This window comes from Malus domestica, chromosome 02, assembly GCF_042453785.1.
Source record: "Malus domestica chromosome 02, GDT2T_hap1".
Classification (NCBI taxonomy): Eukaryota; Viridiplantae; Streptophyta; class Magnoliopsida; order Rosales; family Rosaceae; genus Malus; species Malus domestica.
Window position 1 is genome coordinate 10,799,365 of NC_091662.1, and position 6,737 is coordinate 10,806,101.

Consider the following 6,737-nt stretch of genomic DNA (forward strand, 5'->3'; position numbering starts at 1 on the left):
AAGGCGTTGTCATAGACAATGATGATGATGGATCGGAAGCAAACGATGAAGTTGAAGGTGACGTTGGAGATGACAACAATGACGATGATTGCGGTGGTCATGTAGAAATCTGAAAGATCACGTATAATTTGAACGTTGTTGTATCTCACGTTGATCCACTATGATAGCCTAATGCTGGTACATTGCACCAGCTTGTGCTTAATGAGTTGTCCCTCCACCCGCTTCCCGGCATTGATCTCCCAGATGGAGGATATGGTGTCACGTACGTTCTCCAAGCCAGCAATGAACAACAAAGAGTGGATCTCCAAGGCTTGCAGAATGTTCAAAATCCTCCCTGGATCAACCTAGCCGGATTTATAATCTCTGTTGAAGCTAGAGACTTGTTTCTCCCCAAATTCATACCAGTTTCCATGGCTAACCCAAATGGAGATATAGAGCCCATGGGAACATTTGACATCCATCGTTGCGAGGATGCAGGTGATTTGATGTTAAATGTGGCTCATTTGGTGAACCCCGTTGTTATAGACCAGAATACAGGGTTAATTTGTCAAATTATCCAGATTCTAAATCATGACGATATTGCTGGAGCATATTGGCCCCTTGTAGTCCAAGGGCTGTCGAGAGTTGTGACCATCTTGCCGATTAACGATGACCCTCCCTCCGGTGAGAGCGTAGTTGAGGACTAAGCAAAGATGTTAAGATTTTCAAGTTTGTAATGGATGATATAATAGGATACTGTTTGAATTTAATACTAGTAGCTTTTGTTTTTTGAGTTTAAATTTTGTAGTGTGCATCTTATTTGAGAAGTGCCAAAGTGAGACTCTTCACGAGAGACTTTTGAAACTTTCCAATACGATTACACAAGCCATTATCTTTGCTAAGTGCCATTACTTGAACCAAAATTCCGACGTCAAATAAGAACTTCAAATACCAAATTCCTACTGTCATGCAATGATTCTCATCTATAACTTTTTTCAATATAAGTGCAACAAACTGTGACTTTGTTACTACAATAAGCTAGTTACATTCCACTTCGCTTGGAAGTGAGAGGATTTAGTTTTGATTCTCGTCTTACAGGAATTTGAAAATAAAAGATGGAATTAAAGCTCTGCTTCTCTAAACACTAGAAATTAAGAGCCAAATTAAAATAGAAATAGAGAGTCAAAAGAGATGGGAAAGAAAGGGAGGGGTAGAAATAGAGTATTTCCTGAATAATAAAATTTGAAGTTTTCCCCTCCTCTCTCAAAAAAGGTACTAAAAATAAAAAATAATACTTTATTAGTGTGCTGGCTAAACGTCGTTGTTCGAGGTTCTGGTTGCAACTATTTTCACTTATGACTTTTTTTTTATTGGCACTTCATATAGTGTTAAACACCCTCAACATTAAAAATATATATTAAATGATTTATATATCTTCATATACAATGATAATTTTAACCTCATAAGGTTTAAAAAATATATATATAAACACACCCTAAGTCACTTTTAATGTGTATATTTCAATATTATTTATCTTCTTCAACTCTAAAAACCATTCTCGCCCTCCTTTGTAAAATAAAACCCTAATCAATAAAACTACAAGCATATAGATTGAAAAAAAATATATATTCATAAGAGAACCTTCACGTTGATAATTGATATTCAACCAATTAATCCCAACTTTTGTCCCCCATTTGTATATTCCTCTTTGGCAAATTTTCATCTTTATGGAACTTGATTCCTTCAATCCAATCAATCTTCTCTATTGTTGAGAGACTTTTAGGTCAAGGTGGACTTGAGTTTTGAGAACGTCCTCTTGTCTCCCTTAGTTCGGTTTCGTATTAAGTCCCAAAATATCTTGAAAGAGTTAGCTTGTCTTAAGAAATATTCCAGTTAGATCAATGACTCAAAGATTAGCATGATTCAGGAAATAATGGCTTGCTCGAGTGAGACATGGTGTGGATGCTAGAAGTCCATCAATTTAGCATGAGAGAAAGTTTGCATGGTTGTATAGTGTGTTAGGTTGGATAATCTTGGTTTCCTATTGTAGTAACGAAGTTTATGATGGATAGAATACTCAGAGGAAAACCTATGGAAGAACACTAAGGTTGCAGGGGTGTTGCTTTATGGGCTTCGAGTCTTTGTGTTATCCCTTTTCTCTAAGGATTTTGACCTACATTTGTAGTTGAACGATTGCTTCCTAAGAAATCTCTAATTGTGGCTTGGTCTTTTCTCCCCTTTCTCCATAGTTTTTCTGCCACCCCTATTTTGGTGCAAGATGGCTAGGTGCTGCCACCTTATGAAACTTGCATCATGCCTTCTTCCCAAGGTGCTGTTTTTACGGGTTAGTCTTCCACGGACGCTACTTCTAGTGGCGCCTCATGAATTTTGTGCGTCGATCTTATGCGTGACCTATTAATGTAGGCTTTACTGGCTCTTCATGTGATTCTAAGGCTGAAGGATTTGATTCACTCCTAACTAAGTTGGTTAGCTTGCTAGGGAAATGGGAAACTGGGTTTGGTTCTCTCTCAGGCGTACCCACATGGGCTTCAAAGGTTATAGGCTTGGATATTTGGGCCCCCAAGTAGCCCAAAGTCTTCCATAATCTTGACTCCACATAGGCCCAATAAACTTCTGTAACCATCCACACCACAATTCACTTGGCAATGCCATATCACCCTACTTGATCTTATTCTAGCGTGAATCGTAATTAGCTTGATAGAGCTTGGCATCATGTCATGATTTATACAAGTATCTGGCTTAATTACTGTAGCGTGGCATGGTTGTGGATGCATTCCTTTCTCGATTACGCACCTTTGCATGTATTTGGGCTTGGCATGAGGCTCGTATAGCAACTAGGCCTTGAGACATGATGGGGTTTGCATGTGACATTTTTAGGCCTCAAAACATACAAATTCTTAACCCCTTAATTTGTTTTATTAAGTTGGTTGTTCAACTAAGAGTGTGAGATGTATTAAGATTACTTTTAATTGAGAAACAAATATAAGATGTATTAAGTATATATATTCAACAATATGTGGAGTGTTTATTCTTGGCCATCGAACTGACTAAAATGAAAAATAAAATGAATAATGTCACTAGTTTACTTCAACCAAACTCAATGATTATCACTAAGTACCCAATCATATTGTACAACAACAACAACAACAACAAAGCCTTTTCCCACTAAGTGGGGTCGGCTATATGAATCCTAGAACGCCATTGCGCTCATTTGTGTCATGTCCTCCGTTAGATCCAAGTACTCAAGTCTTTTCTTAGGGTCTCTTCCAAAGTTTTCCTAGGTCTTCCTCTACTCCTTCGGCCCCGAACCTCTGTCCCGTAGTCACATTTTCGAACCGGAGCGTCAGTAGGCCTTCTTTGCACATGTCCAAACCACCGGAACCGATTTTCTCTCATATTTCCTTCAATTTTGGCTACTCCTACTTTACCTCGGATATCCTAATTCCCAATCTTATCCTTTCTCGTGTGCCCATACATCCCACGAAGCATCCTCATCTCCGCTACACCCATTTTGTGTACGTTGATGCTTCACCGCCCAACATTCTGTGCCATACAACATCGCTGGCCTTATTGCCGTCCTATAAAATTTTCCCTTGAGCTTCAGTGGCCTACGACGGTCACACAACACGCCGGATGCACTCTTACACTTCATCCATCCAGCTTGTATTCTATGGTTGAGATCTCCATCTAATTCTCCGTTCTCTTGCAAGATAGATCCTAGGTAGCGAAAACGGTCACTTTTTGTGATCTTCGCTAGATTGCTCCGGTCATTAGTGTGGATAAGTATATAAATGGATAGAGATAGGAAAGCAAACACAAGATGTACGTGGTTCACCCAGATTGGCTACGTCCACGGAATAGAGGAGTTCTCATTAATTGTGAAGGGTTTACACAAGTACATAGGTTCAAGCTCTCCTTTAGTGAGTACAAGTGAATGATTTAGTACAAATGACATTAGGAAATATTGTGGGAGAATGATCTCGTAGCCACGAAACTTCTAAGTACCGGAGTGTGGTATCGTCTTGACTTGCCTTATCTGTCTCATAGGTAGATGTGGCATCTTCTCTGGAAGTACTCTTCCTCCATCCAGGGGTGGTATCTGTAACTGGTGGAGATGCACAAGGTAATGTATCAATTTCACTTGAAGCTTACTTGTAGTTTCATGCTTGGTCAAGCGAGATACAAACCATGTAGTAGGAGTCCCCCAAGTCGCCGAGCTGGGGGATCTGCTGAAAGAGGTGACAGACAAGGTAAGCAATCAGAGCTCCGGCTGATTGTTCACATTCTCCCTATCTTGCAGGCAGCATGAAGGATAAAGATAAGAAAAATGAGGAGAGATGATATGGGATACTTTTGCTTTTGAAGAAGTAACTTTCCACAGGCTTATTCTTGAACTGGGCTGGAGGGTTTTCTGGTTTCCTCCAGAGTATAAGGCCGACTAAAGAATTTGAGGGTCAAAACAAGTCCATCAAATCTAGAGTACGCTCGACTCTGCTGATATGGGATACTTTTGCTTTTGATAGAGTAGTGGATGTATCGGCACGTGTGCTGTTACGCTTGTCTCCACATGCTTCCTTGTATCCTTCTCACTTGCCCTATCTGTTCCTCAGGCAGATGTGGTATCTTCCCTGGAAGCATAAGATGTTGAAGATGAGTACTCGAGAGCAATGCCAGGTAAGTAATCAGGTAAGGGGTTCCAGGCAGTCAGTTCCTGGCTGGAAGCTTGATTCCAAGTGTTGACTGATTGCTCTCTTTCTCCTTGTCTTGCAGGTAAGAACAAGGCCAAAGGAAAAGACAGGGAAAAAGCATGATATGGGATACTCTTGCTTTTAACCCTGATGATATGAGATATTCTTGCTCTAGTATAGCTTGTTTACAGAGGTATTATCGGGGGGAAAGAAAGCTGAATATTTCGAAAGGCTTTGTTGGGAGTGCCCTCTCAGATAAGAGAAAGGGTTGAGCATTTTTGCAGGTCTGCCTGTCCGTTAGGGATGGAAGTCGACATATATAGGAGTCTCCCTAACATCAAGTAATAATGCTATTCCTTTACCCTGCTTGGTTATAGCACGGTAGTGGGAGCTGCCAGCTTCACATGTTTTAACTCTGTCAGAGCACTTTGAAAAAGTGGTTTGTGGTATCTGGAAAGCTGATGTTGCGTGTGAAGATTACAGACCTGTCGGGGGTCTGGCTCTCGAGATTCGGAGAACGATGCCTCTTCGATTTTTGAGAAAGTAATCCTGCTGAGGGTCTGGCTCTCGAGATTCGGAGAGCGGTGTCTCTTCGATTTTTGAGAAAGTAATCATGTTGGGAGTCTGGCTCTCGAGATTCGGAGGGCCGTGCCTCTTCGATTTTGGAGCAAGCAATCTTGTTGGGAGTGTTTTCTCGAATGTGAGTAAAGGTTGGGCATGTTTGCTAGTCTACCTTGCCACGAAGCACAGAGGTTGACACACAGGGACTTTCCAATTATCCAGCAGTGGTACTGTTCATTTACCCTCTCTTCGATTTTGAGAAAGTAATCATGTTGGGAGTCTGGCTCTCGAGATTCGGAGGGCGATGCCTCTTCGATTTTGGAGCAAGCAATCTTGTTGGGAGTGTTTTCTTGAATGTGAGTAAAGGTTGGGCATGTTTGCTAGTCTACCTTGCCACGAAGCACAAAGGTTGACACACAGGGACTTTCCAATTATCCAGCAGTGGTACTGTTCCTTTACCCTCTCTTCGATTTTTGAGAAAGTAACCATGTTGGGAGTCTGGCTCTCGAGATTCGGAGGGCGGTGCCTCTTCGATTTTGGAGCAAGCAATCTTGTTAGGAGTGTTTTCTCGAATGTGAGTAAAGGTTGGGCATGTTTGCTAGTCTACCTTGCCACGAAGCACAGAGGTTGACACACCGGGACTTTCCAATTATCCAGCAGTGGTACTGTTCCTTTACCCTTGTGGGTAATAATATGGTAGCTAGACCTTCAAAATTTATGTGTCTAAACTTTGTTAGTGTTGTTTCTTTGCAATTCTTTTACCCTTCTTGGTCAGAGCGATGTAGTGGGAGCTGCAAGCTTCACGTGTCTCAACTTTGTCAGAGAACTTTGGCAAAGTTATCTGTGGTACCCATGAGCTACTGTTGCGCGTGGGAAGTGGGTGATTGAACAGTACGATTCATGTGCTTTCTACTTCGCCAGAAATCTTCGACAGAATGCCCATAATTTCCGTAAAACTGAGTGTGCGTGTGACAGGTGCTGACAAGGCTGGAAAAGTAGGTGCCTCTTCGATTTCTGAAATCGGCCCTCGTGGTCTCTGAGCAGCCCAGCTTTTGAGAAAGCAAGCCTCTTCGATTTCTGAGATCGGCCTTTGTGGTCTTTGAGCAGCCCAGCTTTTGAGAAAGCAAACACCTCTTCGATTTCTGAGATCGACCCTCGTGGTCTCTGAGCAGCCCAGCTTTTGAGAAAGCAAACGCCTCTTCGATTTCTGAGCAGGCGCCTCTTCGATTTCTGAAGCTTCGTCGAGTGCAGATTTTTATAGGGGCTGACATTAAGTTCCAAAGCACACTTGAATATCCACCAGTAGAAGCTCCATTCTTGCACTTCTAAGATCTTGATTTGTCCGACCTCTTCTCTCTTCAACACCTTTGAAAATGTCTGGCCCCTCCGACCGTCGTTTTGACTTGAACCTTGTTGAAGAGGCAGCCCCGCCTTCTCCAGACAACATATGGCGCCCATCCTTCGTCTCCCCTACTGGTCCTCTTACCG